Source organism: Ictidomys tridecemlineatus, chromosome 14 (assembly GCF_052094955.1).
Source record: "Ictidomys tridecemlineatus isolate mIctTri1 chromosome 14, mIctTri1.hap1, whole genome shotgun sequence".
NCBI lineage: Eukaryota > Metazoa > Chordata > Mammalia > Rodentia > Sciuridae > Ictidomys > Ictidomys tridecemlineatus.
In genome coordinates, this window is record NC_135490.1 from 28,170,008 (window position 1) to 28,185,209 (window position 15,202).

At 33.7% G+C, this 15,202-nt stretch overlaps 1 long non-coding RNA gene and 1 other non-coding gene across 2 annotated transcripts in view; both read left to right on the forward strand.

Moving 5' to 3' along the window:
• Positions 1-15,202, forward strand: part of LOC144370589 (uncharacterized) — a 334,921-nt gene that overhangs the window by 271,695 nt on the left and 48,024 nt on the right. The window lies entirely within an intron of this gene.
• LOC120884401 (small nucleolar RNA U13) lies at positions 10,986-11,091 on the forward strand. Its single transcript, XR_005726843.1, has one exon. It is a non-coding gene; the product is annotated as a small nucleolar RNA U13 (small nucleolar RNA).

The window sequence follows — 15,202 nt, forward strand, 5'->3', positions numbered from 1 at the left end:
CTCAATCAGGATCCTCTCTCACCAGAGGTCATGCAGAATGAGCTCTGGGGCCTGACACCTGTTTCAGAGAGCTGTTTTGTAAGGGTAGATCAGGACCTAGCTCTGAGAGCTATGGTTAAGCTACATAGCTACAGGTAATGTGTCAGGTTAGTGGCTATAGTGGGGGTTTAGGGGATTTCAGGTACCTTCATATAGTTTTTTAGCCCCAGCTGATGTACCAAAATGGGAGTTGCCCCACCTAAAGTTGGCAATGGCAGTAGCAGAGGTAACCCAAGATGGCTATGAAGGTGTCCCCAAAAGGAGGCAACTGGTTTTTAGAGATGAGGCTGCAAGAGTAGGCCATGTGGTGGTATTGTGTGGTGTGTTAGGAGATGCAGCACAGTGGTGTGTGGTGGTCAATTCTCTCCACACCCTGTCCAGTGTCCCTAGTTGTAGGCTACCATGAAGAGGGGAATATGGCAGTAGATGGAAGTAACAGCAGTGTCCCAAGAAGGAGGCATTGGAGGAACCCCGAATTGGTTGGTGGGGAACTGGCATGCAGCTGGGGTCAGAAGTGATGTTTGGGCATGGCTGGGGGTCTGGACCGGCCTGTTTATTTTTATTATATGCATACATGTATGTTTTCTTTTCCCTATTTGCCATTATTCTCCTTGTTATAGATGTTATCAACTTTCTTGATATATTTTGGATTAATATTATATTTATTTATTTTTTTCTTATCATTTTAGTGGTTTCCCTCCAAATTAAAACATGCTTTCTGAGCACCATTGTAATATTACATTTAATATAATTTGTTATTTTTTTGTTCACCGGATTCCCCTACCTATACCTATCACTTCCAGGATAAATCAGTGTTAGAAATTTAAGAAAAAAATTTATGGTGTACTTTTAAACCTTACAAATTGAATTATGCTTAGCATACATTTTAGTCCTACTTTCACTCAGGATTGATTCATATAATTTTATTTGATTTTATTTGTATCTATGATATCGTTCATTTTCATTACCATCTAACATTGAAGTATAAATGTACTGCAATGCTCTAATTATTATTGTGCTATAAACCACTATAAAAGACACACTGGTTCAACAATTATATATTTATTGTGTAATTTTTATGTAATACATATTATGTTATATGTAATTATAAATGATATATACTTTAAACCATCAAAAAAATCCCTGTAAGATCATTTGTGAAACAATGCCTTGAGATTCCTAGAAGTCCTGTTTCATGAAGACAGTCTTAAAAGACATTCCATGAGAATACTTTCAGGACATTTTTCTGTCTGAAGTATTTTATAAATTTCTTCTTGAAACATTCTGTGGTATGAACAAAGGATGTTATGGCCCTACAATTAAAGATTTGCTAAATTGAGAATGTTATCACGGGGATAGACTGGAAATGAGAAACAATTTTATTTTATAGCCCAGTATGTTGTGGCTTTTACAATTTAAAAACTTTTTAATGTCATCTCTCCCCTTTCACATTTTATCTTGGGCAATGGGATGATGCCAGATGGCACTTTAAATATTCTACCTGAAAATCTCCCTGGTTAGGTCATAAAGTTCAGTGGCCACTGTTCTATTTTCCACATTACTGTAGAAGACAATGTTGCCAACAGTTTTGCCTGTGTGTAGCATGAGGCCTCTCCCTGTCTCCCTTCCAGTAACATCTTCACTAACATTTACCTTCCTTTAAATCTTTACTAACAGCATCCTTGGACCCTTTCAGACCTTCCTAACAATTTTCTCAGGATAGCTTTTAGGAAAACCTGCTTTCTGATCTAAACATCAACATCATAGATTTCAGGCACTTATTTCTGATAAAAAAAAATATGTTCCAGTCATTGTATTTGCATAAAAAACATTGAAATATAGTGACTTTAAATTGACAGTAATCATTGTTTTGGTCATGAACCTGTAACGTGGGCAGGACTAAACTGGGTCAGCTCATCTCTGCTCCATTTTGTCAGCAAGAGCCAGATGGATTCAGAAGACAGGGGAATAATTTTAAAGATGGCTGACACACACGTCTCATATGTTGGCACAATGTAGCCTTGTCCTGGGTTCACTTTCTCTCCAGAGTGTGCAGGCTACTTGGGTTCCTGCTGGCATGGTGCCTGGGTTCCAAGAGTGAGCATTCCAAGAGACTCGGGAACTTTCTGTCAAATCATGACTCGCCTTCAAAAGTTACAGAGTCACATTAGGAATAACCATGAGTCCACTCAGCTTCAAGGCAAGAAGAGCAATTTAGAGCCTATGTCTAGAGAATAATGTTGTCAAAATCTTATGTGAAGAGAAGAATTTCAGATGGGAATTTTGTTGCAGTTTGTCTCACACACTTTAGCCATTTTAATTCAAAGGGTGTGCCTATATTTGAGGCTTAATAGTACTACATTATCATTGTAGTCCATGTCTTGTGAAGAACTTGTTAACATTTATGGATGGAATTATCTAGATGTACAACTGCTGGGCATTAGAATATGTGTATGATTAGTTTTAGAGGATTCTACCAGTGTTCAAAAACTGGATAGAATGCTGTTTTATATTCCCACCAATAGTATATTTATACTCTTCAAAAATACTTTTGTATTGGTTAATGATAGCTAACATTTCTTGGCTTACTACTCTCTTGATAAGTGGGATTTATCTTGATTTCTAATTACTTTCCTTTAGGATTATGGCTCATCTTGATGAATATTTTGGACAATAACATGAAATTATGGAACTTCTGGGGCTAATTAATAATAAAAAATTGCAACTTCTTCTTGGGCATCTTGAAACCCCCATTATTTACATCTTTGAGACACCATGTAATAGTCTGACCACCCTGAGACTGCCATATTAGAGAGCTCTGGTTGCCATTATTAGTGTGCTAGCAAACATTACAGATGACAGTCACATGAATGAACTTGTCTTAAATATTTCCCACAAGCTCAGCTACTCAACTAATTCTAACTACTAAGGATTTCTTAAGATGCCATGATAAAAGAATCACCAAAGTTAAGTCTGCTAATACCTAACATGTGGCATCAGGAGATAGGAATTTAATGAGAAAGAGTAAAATAGAAAATTGAGGTGTTTTAAGGACTATGGATGTAACTCACTGGTGGAGAACTTGTCTAGCATGTGCAAGGCCCTGGCTCAAATCCCTAGAACAACAAAATAAGAGAAAAAGTTGAGATATTTTAATCTGTTAAGTTTTAGAAAAGATTTCTCTGCTACAATAGATAACTAGAAGAGAACTGTTTGTAACTTTTGCTTTAGCCCTAGTGGTGTGTCTGCAGATGTACTGCATCCTGATTTTTGGTTTTCATTTCCCTGATGACTGTGGTGCTTAGCAACTTTCTATGTAGTTTGATAATTCATTGAAGTGCCTGTCCAATTGTTTTCTATTCATATTCACAAATCCCTCATGTCTCTATCTGACTGATCTTTTAGGAATACTCTAATTATGGCACAAAGAAATAAGAGAGAAACAAGAGGTACCCCATATACTTTCAAGCCTATGCTTGCAAAAATAATCTACTAATCCTTTTTAGGATTAAAGAAAATTTATAAATCTATGCACAATTATAAAAAGATGACATAACTATTTATATGGACATATAATAGTCCAGAGTAGAGGCATTTTTGCCAATTGTTTTTCCTTAGAAACTTTGTGGATTTCCCATAAATGTCATTCCATTAAACATCATTTGCCAAAATATACTACTCCATTCCCTTATAGATATGCATTTCTTCCTAGATATATGTACTTTTGACATTACAGGCTCCTGCATCACAATGTCCTTAAGATTATGGAAGGCATTTGTTATTAGTTGAGATAGTACATTATACAATGTCTCAGTTAATGTACAGACCTTTTACTGCCACTCATTTTATTTGATATTAAATTTCATGCTATACTTTCTTTTGAAAATATGTTGCTGTTGAGAACATTTTGAGGTTATATTTTTATAGCCAGCACATCAATTCATCTTTGCTCTATATTTTCTCTAAATACTCCTCAGCTTATAACATGTAGTTATCAGGTGACCATTCAATATTCTATACAGAAAACTTTTTATATTTTTCCAAATCCAAGTGCTGATTAGGAATATTTTTCTATTTTCTAATTTAGTGCAGGTTATAGTTTTATGGTCATTTCAGCACTATGCAACACAGGTTGGTATGTTTTAAGCATCCTACAATAATTTTCTTTTTCCACTTTTATTATTTGTTATTTATTTCCACATATTATTTCTTTTTTCACAGTTTCCACATTTTCCATCATGTGCTATCAGTTTGCATGTCAGTATTTTCAGCTCTGTCTATTAGGTATCACAATATTCATTATTACCTTTGTCTCAACAGCACTTCTATCCTGCCAATTTTGGTATCAGCTATATGTTTTATATTATGATGTTGAATAACGAATTATTCTCAAACACATTGGCTTAAATAAGGAATAATAAATCACTCTTTTTATTATCTACAATTTGGCTCAGTGATAGTTCCGTCCTTCTCTCAGTTCCTGTTTGATCCTAGTTAGCATGGATTGGCTATGTTATGGTTCTGATTATAGCTATTCTTTCCCTGTCCCTTCCTTCTGACCTCTGGTTTGGAAGTTGTCCAACTATTGAGTAATCTGTGATAGCCTTGGGTGAGATAAGTCATCACTTTTTCCTATGTTTGTTTTATCATATGTCTCTCAAATCTTTCCAGAAGAATAGGTCAGGTATGTTTTCATGACTATAATGGAGAAGAGACAGGGAGGAAAAAGACTAAAAGCCCAAAATATTTCATCAGTCACCTACTTATGTTAAAGATGACCCCCTCTCCCCCAAAAAGCAATGTTAATAAGCCCAGATTTAAGGAGTGGGTAAATATGTTCTCATTAGTTTGTTAAATTAATTTCAAAGTCACAGTGAAGGACATGGATACAGAGAGAAATGCATGATTTTGTTTGCCAACATAATTATTCTACTGTATGTCTTATTTTATGAAATGAACAGCAATTTCTCCAATAATGCCTTTTTATCTTTAAATTTTAATTCTTATTAATGTAGATATATCAATTTTAGAGGGTTAATATTTTCATGTTATTTCTTTTTCCATCTCTTTAACCCTGAGCCCAAATATTTAAGGTATTTTATTTTTTTCTAAATTACCACAATTAAAATAATAACTGCATGTTTATGGATTACCATGTGATGATTTGATACATTTATTTTGTAATGTTAAAATCAGAATAAGATATGTGTCTCCTCAAATATTTGTCATTCCTTTCTTTGTGTTAAAAACATTAAAATAATTTTGTCTGTCTTTTTTTGAAATATTCAGTACATTATCATTACCTGTAGTTAATTTGCTGTTCAGCAGCATTAGAACTTATTTCTCCTATCAAGCTGCAACTTAATATCTCCGTTTCCTCATCCCTACTCTACTCAGCCATTGGTAGTCATGATTCTACTCTTGATTTCAATGAGATCAACTTTTAAAAATTCCACATATGACTCAGGTCATACACTATTTGTATTTTCTTCCTGGTTTATTTCACTTAAATATAATGTCCTCCAGTTTCATCCATGTTTTTGTAACAGAGAATTTCATTCTTTTAATGGCAGAGCATTATTTCATTGTGTGTGTATACCATATTTTCTTTACTCATTCATCAGTTGATGGGCACGTAATTTGATTACATTTCTTGATTATTGTGAGCAATGGAAATATATTTTATTTCCTTTGGATACATACTAGTAATGGAATTTCTGGATTATATGGATGGTAGTTTTGTATTTTTCTTTAAGTTATTCCTATACTGTTTTCTATAATGATTGTGTTAATCTATAGCTTGTAAATACTTTCTCCCATCCTGTAGGTTATCTTCTTCACTCTGTTTACTTCATTTGCTATGTAGAAGCTTAAGAAATTTTTAAAACAGCAAATTGTTTTGTGTTTGTTTTCTTTTTGAGACTGACAATCTTCACGTTTTGTATGATACATTGAATCTCCCTTAATATTTATTGTTATAACTGACATCTTCCATTTTTTTCCATTTCTCTTTTATGTACCTCTTCTGTTATTTTTGCATTCATTTGATTAATTGAATTTAATTTAGTATTCCATTTTGTCTTTTATTATTATTTAGTACTTTCTTTTTTTTTAACTATCCTACCACTTATTCTAGAAATTAGAGATGTATTTGGATGCATTCTGAATCCAGAACAGGGGCTTTACTTTACCACTCCAATGACACCATTAGCCTCTTAAAATTGCTAAACTTTATTAACTCCTCTCTCACCTCTTGCAACATCATGGATATGTATATTAAGGTATATGTAGTTGAGCATCACAGGAAAAGTGGCTATTGTTTAATAAAGTCAGTGTCAGCTTTATGCACATAGTCATCCTTTCCAGTGTTTTTTATGCCTTTTTTCATTTCCACATTTCCATGTGGAATCATTTTCTTATGGCTTAAAGCACATGCTCTATTTTTTCCCTTCTTTCCTGCAAATGTAGGCCTTCTGGCAACAAACACAGCCTCTTCCTGAAAACACAATTACTTCCCCCTTTGTTTAGTCCTTGAGCCTTTGTTTTTCTGAGAACTGCATTATTCCCCTTTCACTTTTCAGGAAAATTAAAAGTACAGCATGTTTTTATTTATTCAGAGTGAATTTTCCAGCCATTTTCTTCCTGTCCAATACTTGTCCAATCAAATACTTCCTTTAGCTCATTGATTCATTCATTGAGGTCTCATATGGCACCCATTAATTAAATAATGAAAATCAACCAACACAGTTAAAGAATCAGATTTTAAAGAAAGCTTAAAAATTGTAATATTTTCTTAAGTTTTTAGGCAAAGGTAATTATCTTGATATTTCTGAGAGTTTTCTTTTTCTTTCAGTTAGCTGACACTCAAATGCAATAGTAGCCTTCCTTGAAAGTGTCATCTCATTGTAGCTATTATTGGTTGAAGGGCTGTTTCAGATGCTTTATGGTAATAATTTGAACTTGTCTTCTGTTTATCTATTTAATATGTTCATAAAAGTTATGAATACTCTTGCTACAGTAATTGATTAAAAAAATTTTCATAGCTAAATAGAAACTTTTGTGTACAATTTCAGTGAATAGTACATAATTCAACCTAGCCACTCCACTAAATTAGACCTAGATAAAACTAGACAATGGACAAGAATTAACATGTGGCAACTAATTATTCTATTGCTTATTTTTCTGTAGCAACACTTCTTTCCAAAAAAATCAACAAAAGACTATAATATTTTAACAAATGACTTTCTTACAATTTCAGAAACAATCTCTATGTAGCATCTTTAATTTATTTATTTTTGGGGGAGAGGTACCAGGAATTGAACTCGGGGATACTTGATCACTGAGCCACATCCCCAGCCCTATTTTGTATTTTATTTAGAGACAGGGTCTCACGAGTTAACTAGCACCTTGCCATTGCTGAGGCTGCCTTTGAACTTGAGATCCTCCTGTCTCAGGCTCCTTATCTCACACTCCCTAGATGCTAGGATTACAGGCATGCTCCATTGTGCTTGGCTTATATGGCATCTTTATATCATTAAAAAAGTAGTTATGGTTTTATTACTGTAAATATTTTCAATTGTTTTATGAAAAACAATATTATATGATATGATTAGAATGTTACCATTATATTATTTTGATTTATTTTGTACTTTGAGATTTAACTGAGAGGTATATCACCAGTGGGGTCTCATTTGTAACCCTTTCTTTCTTTCTTTCTTTCTTTCTTTCTTTCTTTATTTATTTTAATTTTGAGACAGGATCTCATTAAGTTGCCTAGGGTAGCCTTGAACTTGTGATCTTCCTGCATTAGCCTAAGTTGTTGTGCATGTACCACCAAATCAGGTGTTATAGCATCATTTTAAAAATTAAATTGTTATGTCTATTTTAGGCCATAAAATTTACAGAAATCTAAGAATATTGCTCATTTGTTAAGGAAATTTAATGAACTGAATACCCCAATCCAAATCTATTAGACATCTAAAGAATATTTGAGTATCATGGTGCTATAACAGTTTAATCATGTTCTTGTTCCTTTACAAATTGCAGTTCTTATGTTGCTAGTGGTCAAGAAAGGTGGCAGGAGTAGCTTAGATTAGTGTACTGAGCCACTTGGTTAGGGAGGCCTAATACTGAACAGATGCCTCATACTCAATGCACTAGAAGAAATTATACTTGTGTTGCTTCTCTGTTAGGTAGGGAAAGACTTTCTGAGCATACTTGCCTCATTTTCACCTAACGTTCTGTTTCATGAGTATTCATCACTTAATAGAATTCTATACCCAAGTCTTTTCTTTACTATTCCTTTGAAAGAATAGTTTATTGGGAACTTGGTTTACTAACTCTCTCCTATATCTGTAGAATTGACTTTTTACAGGTTAATGAACAAAGCTTTAGTTAAGATCATATATGAAATGAGAACTATAAGATTATGGATCCTACTTACCCCACTAGATTTCTATAAAAATTCGAAGCAGCAGCAGTAAACGATATCATCAAAACACATGAAAAGACAAATGACAAAACAAACCCCTAAAACCTTGACTTCATCAAGGGGAGGTTTGCTGAGTTCAAACAACCTTTATGCAAAATGTTCCTATGTTAAAAAAAAGTCCAAAGTCTTTAATGTAGGACTTGCAAAGCCCTTGCTTCTTTCCTCAGTATAATTATTTTCATTAACTGCATCCATTCTGTCATCCATGCTAACACTTTACTCTCCAAAAGTTTAATGCTTTTCTCAATTTCTCTCTCCCTCTCCTCCATCCCTCTCTTATCTGCTGAGAGCCATAGCCAAGTAAGAATGACGCATGGCATTTTGGTTGAAAGGTGACCCTGCTCAGGGATTAGGGTGGCTCCAGGTTTAGGGTGGATCCTGCTGGATTAGGGTGACTCCAGGTTTAGGGTGGATCCTGCTGGGAATAGGGCATATCCTGCTGCCTCAGGCGCTCGCTCCTTGAGTTCCCATGGAGTTCTCCCGGGGTTCTGAGAGTATTGGTACGCAGAGCCTGGTGGAGGGAGTGTATTTTTTCCCAGAACATGCGTGTAGAGTGCTGGTGAGAGTTCGGGAATAAAGAGTTGCTGTTGGAATCTACAAGTTGTTGTGGTGGCTCGGTTATTTTGTGCCCAGCCAGACTGCAGCACTTATCCTTTTCCCTTGGTCTACCCACTTCTTGTGACCCTCCCTATCTCCTTCTCCCTCTCCTCTCCTCATAGCCTCCCCCAAATCACTCTCTTCTCACCCAAATAGTGGCAATAAATTTACTGTATTTTGGTTTCTTACTTTTTTTCATGACTCCCATAAGCCATGTGCTGAAGGAGAGAACACAACTCTTGCTTGTCATTTTGTCTACAGTATTCAGAATAGTAGCTGATACACGCATGGTAATCAATGAATACATGTTTGTTGAATGAACAACATGAAAGTATGACTACTACATCTGGTATTTCTAATTTAGAGAATTGATGTAGCTATGTAAATAAATTTTCTGATTACTTGGCTATCTTTAAACTGAAAAATTCTGCTGGGAAGAATATTAGCTGTGTTTAAACATCTATTTTCATGAGCTCTTCTATGATAATCTCCCAGAAAAACATCTACTGAGCATTCAAAGATATTCTTCATTATACTATTTGACTAGTGATAGATTTAAAAAAAAAAACTCCAGAATGACAGAAAATATTATTACTATGTGTGTCAGTTTCTACATTATTTAAGTATTTCTTACAGTGGATTTGGAAATCTAGGTATCACATACAAGAAGGTTTGCATGTGTGCACTTATAAGTTCTAAGGCTAACAATTTAGAAGATCTGGTTGCCAAACAAAATGAAAGCATTACTTTGAGAAAAGAAAGAGAGAGAGAGTGTGTGTGTGTGTGTGTATGTGAGAACTATAATAGTTGTATAGCAGTATAAGGTCAGCCTCCAGCTATGATTTCTTCTCTAGTGATCCACAGATGACAGACTGAGAGTATTAGGTTACATCTTCATCAGCTGTCAATCATAGCTTTTTGAACACAAATCTTTAAACTTCTGTTGACAAAGCATTTTTATAATTGGAATTACACCTCAAGATTTTGTTATGATATATTTAAATTGAGTACATGTATTTTTGGAACAGTGCTTTAATTATCTAAAATTTTATATCTGAACACTTTTAAATAACAATTTTGTACATAACACTAATACAATGACTATGCTATAATAATTGTCTATTTCATTAAAATTTAAAATAATTTTCCAGTCACCTTATATCAGAGAAAATATTCTGCATTTGTTTTTTTTGGGGGGGGGATTGGCTAAATTCACTTAGCATTATCTTCTCCAACACTATCCATTTGCTTGCATATGCCATGATTTTATTCTCTTTTATTGTGGGGTAGGGAGGAGGAGCATGGGAGGAATAGACAAACTCTAGATAGGGCAGAGGGGTGGGAGTGGAAGGAAGGAGACAGTGGGTGGAATGTGATGGACATCATTATCCAAAGTACATGTATGAAGACACAAATTGGTGTGAACACACTCTATATACAATCAGAGATATGAAAAATTGTGCTCTATATATGTAATAAGAATTGTAATGCATTCTGTTGTCATTTATTTAAAAAATAAATAAAAATAAAATAATATATCATTGTGATCATTCTAATGAATATGTTAAAATATTTACTTCATGAATCAGGTTCATTATTTTTCTTAGGGATGTTACTTTCTGTAGTACATGTGGAAAATTTAGGAACTCAGAAAAATCTGGTGCTTATCTTCCCGATTAATCATACCTACAGCTATGTTTTTAATACACAACCATCATTATTACTCTGTGTATATGGTGGGTGAAAAATCACCTTTTCTGAAAACAATGTAATATATATCCTTTCATTGGCTCTTAACAAAATTCTGTTCTCCATAAATGAAGAATGCAACAATGATAGGCGTCTAAAGAAAGAATAGATCCACTTTGGTTCATGATTGTAATTATTGGGTGTGCATGCTGTTGTAGTGAAATGTACTTCTCTCCTGAATCTTGTTAAGATATCAACACCTTACCTGCCTGATCTGAACTTGGGAAACAAAAAGGCTAAAGTGTTACTAGTATAGTAGGAGCAGGATATGTTGTGGTGCTAAAGAAATAAGGCAGTTGGCAGTTTAATGCAACCAGTTACCAATCAGAAGAGGCTCACAGAGTGGAATCTGTGTCAGAGACATCATCCAGACATGGGGTTTTAAAGATTGAGGTTAAGAAAACAATATGTGTTCTAGAATTTTAAAATTTGGTTTATATGAGCAGTTAAATATACTCAAGGGATATTTTATTCCTCAATCATAAATCGGTGCCAAGTAGAGTTCATAAAACTGCTATGGGAAGTTTCTACTTGCCACCATAGTACATTCTTAAAAACCTTAACATAGAGCAGATTGATATAAAAATTTTATATTTTCTCACAGGAACAATGTTATAATTTGATGTTCCATGGTAGACCAAGCACCAATAAATCATGGGCATGACTGAAAATATGTCTAAAGTAAGACATACAACTATAAATGCGTGTCATAATTCTAAATGATAAAAGTATATACCATTTTTTTACACAATGGGCATGAATGTACCATTCACTCTTATCATTAATACACCTCAATGAATCATAAAATTAAAGTAGAATATATAAAAATATAATTCTACTGGATTATAAAGTGTACCTATCCACAAGACTTACTTTTTATTACTTCCTACTTCCCTTCTCTTAGAAGCTTCCCATTCTATAAGAGTAACTAAAAGTTACTGAATTAAATGTGAATTTTGGTTGTCAAATCCATCTCACTTCCAACTTCATTAAATGGTGAAACAGATGTTTCTTAGACTAAAATGTGGAAAATATGAGATAGCTATTTTTTAATCCTGTTCCTAAGCCTAAAATGGTATGGACATAATACTGTTGACATGGATTTATATGCTGGTTTGACAGCTCTGTTTTGATTTATATTTTGAGAAAATCAATGTCGTGAAGGAAACATAAATATCTGTTTGAGCGATTAAAAATATTTGTAAGCACCTTTATATTTGTTTGTCTGTGCTGTATTCTAAGAGATGCTATTGCAGGTGCTAGGCACTAACTGTTGATATAAAATACATGAGAAATAGATGGAATCCCAACATGAGTTGAAAGATGTAAAGTGAATACTTTTATTAAGAACTGTCAACATCAGAAAGTAGCTTTGGGTAGAAGAGAAAAAGAACATGTAAAATTTCATGATAGAGCTAAGTTACCAAGAGCTAGTCAAGTGAATTAGTGAATTCCAGGACTAGAAGAATTGAGAATGGAGAAACTCACATCTCTTTCTCTACAGAGAGCAATGTTCCCTGAAATCCCGCCCCTCTTTTTTTCTGCCTCAGCTGTCACTGACCTCTTTTGTCTACTGGTGTCTTTCTAAATGGAATGAACTGCTTTGGGATATAGCATGTTTTCACTGGAAATGTTCAGAAACTGAACAACTCTTGTTCAAAGAGTTGCAATGGCAACATAATAAACTAGAGTCAAGAATATTTGGTTGTTGTGATTTCATACAAGAGCTATGCCTCTGCCCAAGACAGCATAGGAACTTTTATGTTGGGTTTTTCTTCACCCGGAGTTAGATTTAAAATGACCTCATTTTTAAAAGCTAGACAATCAAAGAAATTTGATAAATGATGAACTGTCGAAAGGAATGAAGCTTTATGGGTTAGGGGGAAAAATCCCAGAACAAGAATTCTACCTCCCTTGGAGAGGTAGAAATATGAAGTGTGATATAGTCTGCCCATGAGAGAAAATGTATCTAACTTCAATGGAATACTTCACCAGTAGCTGGACCTATGAATAACAAATTTATTATTTACTATTGATTTTGCTAAACCATTCAGTTTGTGTTCAAAGATGCTTCTTTTTAGTTTCTTTGTTTAATATTGGATTGAGGATTGTCTGAGAATTTTACCAACTATAAATTTTAAGATAGTTTGAGAAGTTTCATTTGTGTTTTTGAAAGATAATTTAAAATACCTACTTATATGTTTCAAAGTGCCTTATTAACTAATATTTAGATTTAAAGTAAGGCTAGATCCATGAAATAGAAGGTAAAAAAGTAATTAGTATGACAATATTTTAGGTCCAGTAGATAGCATTGAAAACTACTCTTGTGAGTCTCAGATATCTATGAATTTACATATGACACAAATATATTCAATCTAGCTCCAATAGTATGTCAAAAACCCCTTTAGTTTCTTCTAGATTTTTATCAGTATACTCTTTTTATTAGCTATTTCTACTCTAGCAATTCACATGGAGTGATTATATTTAATCTCCCTGACATCAGCTATATTCTGTCTTATATGTCATTATTCTTAACTAAGGCAATTTGGCTAATAAACATGCTCAAATTTCATCTGTCTCCTCCCAAATAAATCACACACACACAGACACACACATAAAGACCCATGCGTGTGCACACACATGGAAAATACCCTCAAAGATAACTTCAAGCATTCTTACCTTTTCCCAGACATCAGCTTCTATATCTGTTAGATATCATCAGAGGACATAACTGTCTGTATGGTCTCTGTTCTCTTTCTTGTTTTCTCAAATGTTTTTTAATGTTATAGCTGACAATGTCAATCACCCTTTCACACCCTCCTTCTCTTTTTTCTTCTCTGAAGCATTTCATACTGTCAACACTTCTTTGAAATTCTGTGATCTTCTCTTACAATCTGCCTTCCTTCATACTTCTCTGGATTTTAATGGTGTTTTCTCAACTTCTCTCCTTTTCTAATGTGCATTTCTCTAAATAGTGTGCCCTTATTGTTACATGAAGTGTTTTATTAACCAAAAGAGAGGTCCCCAAAGGTGCATCCTTGGTCTTACTTCCCTATGACTCTTTGCCTAATACCTGGTGGAATTTCTAACTGGCTATCTCTCTCCAAGTTTACTTCCCAAAATATACTTGCCTTCTTTCCATCACATCAGTCAGAAAACAGATAAATCCCGTTTTCTGAAACTTGCATAAGATGTGAACTCCACTATAAAAACATTCAGTTTGAATAAATACTCTGTAAGTTATGCTAACCTTATTCCTGTTTTTATTTTATCTTATTAATTTTTTTTTTTAGTTTAGATGGACCCAATGCCTTCGTTTTATTTATTTTTATGTGGTGCTAAGGATCGAACCCAGCGCCTCACACATGCTAGGCAAGCACTCTTAACACCCAGCTACAACTCTAGCCTCCCTATTTTTATATTATATCTTTCATTCTTACATTTTCTTAGTAAATGTTTGTCAGTAATTAGTATTATGTCAGTAAATAGTATTTTCAAATTTATTGAAGGAAAAGAAAATTCCAAAATATAAAGTTGTTGAATATTCAGTTAAAAACTATTTTATCACTGTATATATAAATATGTATGTACAATTATATTTAAGTTAGTTTAACATAAATGGCCTAGAATTTTATTCATAAGGATTTCTGAAAATGCTAACAATGTTAAAATAAAATGACCTTAAAACCTAACAATATGACAAGATTGGTTTTATTTTAGAAGTATGAACACCATCTCCAGAGGTTTTATTTACTGAAGATATTTGGTCTATATATTTAATGCTGAATCATAGAATTCTAAACACTGAAATGTAAGCAAGGCACATCCCTTTAACATAAAAAGGAAAAAAGTTCAAGGTGAGATATACATGCCTCACAGATATTCCCAGTTATTAATGTTGCTACAAAATTTACATTTTAATAGCACCACAAGAATGAAGGTATACACAAAGGTAGTCTCCACAAAGAATTGGTAGCAATTTTATGTGGCAAAACATGAGGCTTTTGGATTTCTCAGGATGTTAATTTTTATCTTCATATTCTCATGCTACCATCTCACTATGGAAAAGAAAAAGGTATGCATCATGATCCTTGCTAATTCAAATCTTTGTTCATGTTTTCTTCATCTGGTTCCTCACTTTAACCTCATATACTAATTCTTTAAATAAACGTAGTATAATATAATTGTGAATGACTGTCAAAAGGCCAGATCCATCTTCACATGAACTCAAGATAAAAGCCCTCTATCTCAATATGCCTTCCTTCCAATTGATTTTATAGGAAACATACTTTATCGCTGTCAGATAATTATTGCAAATAAATATAT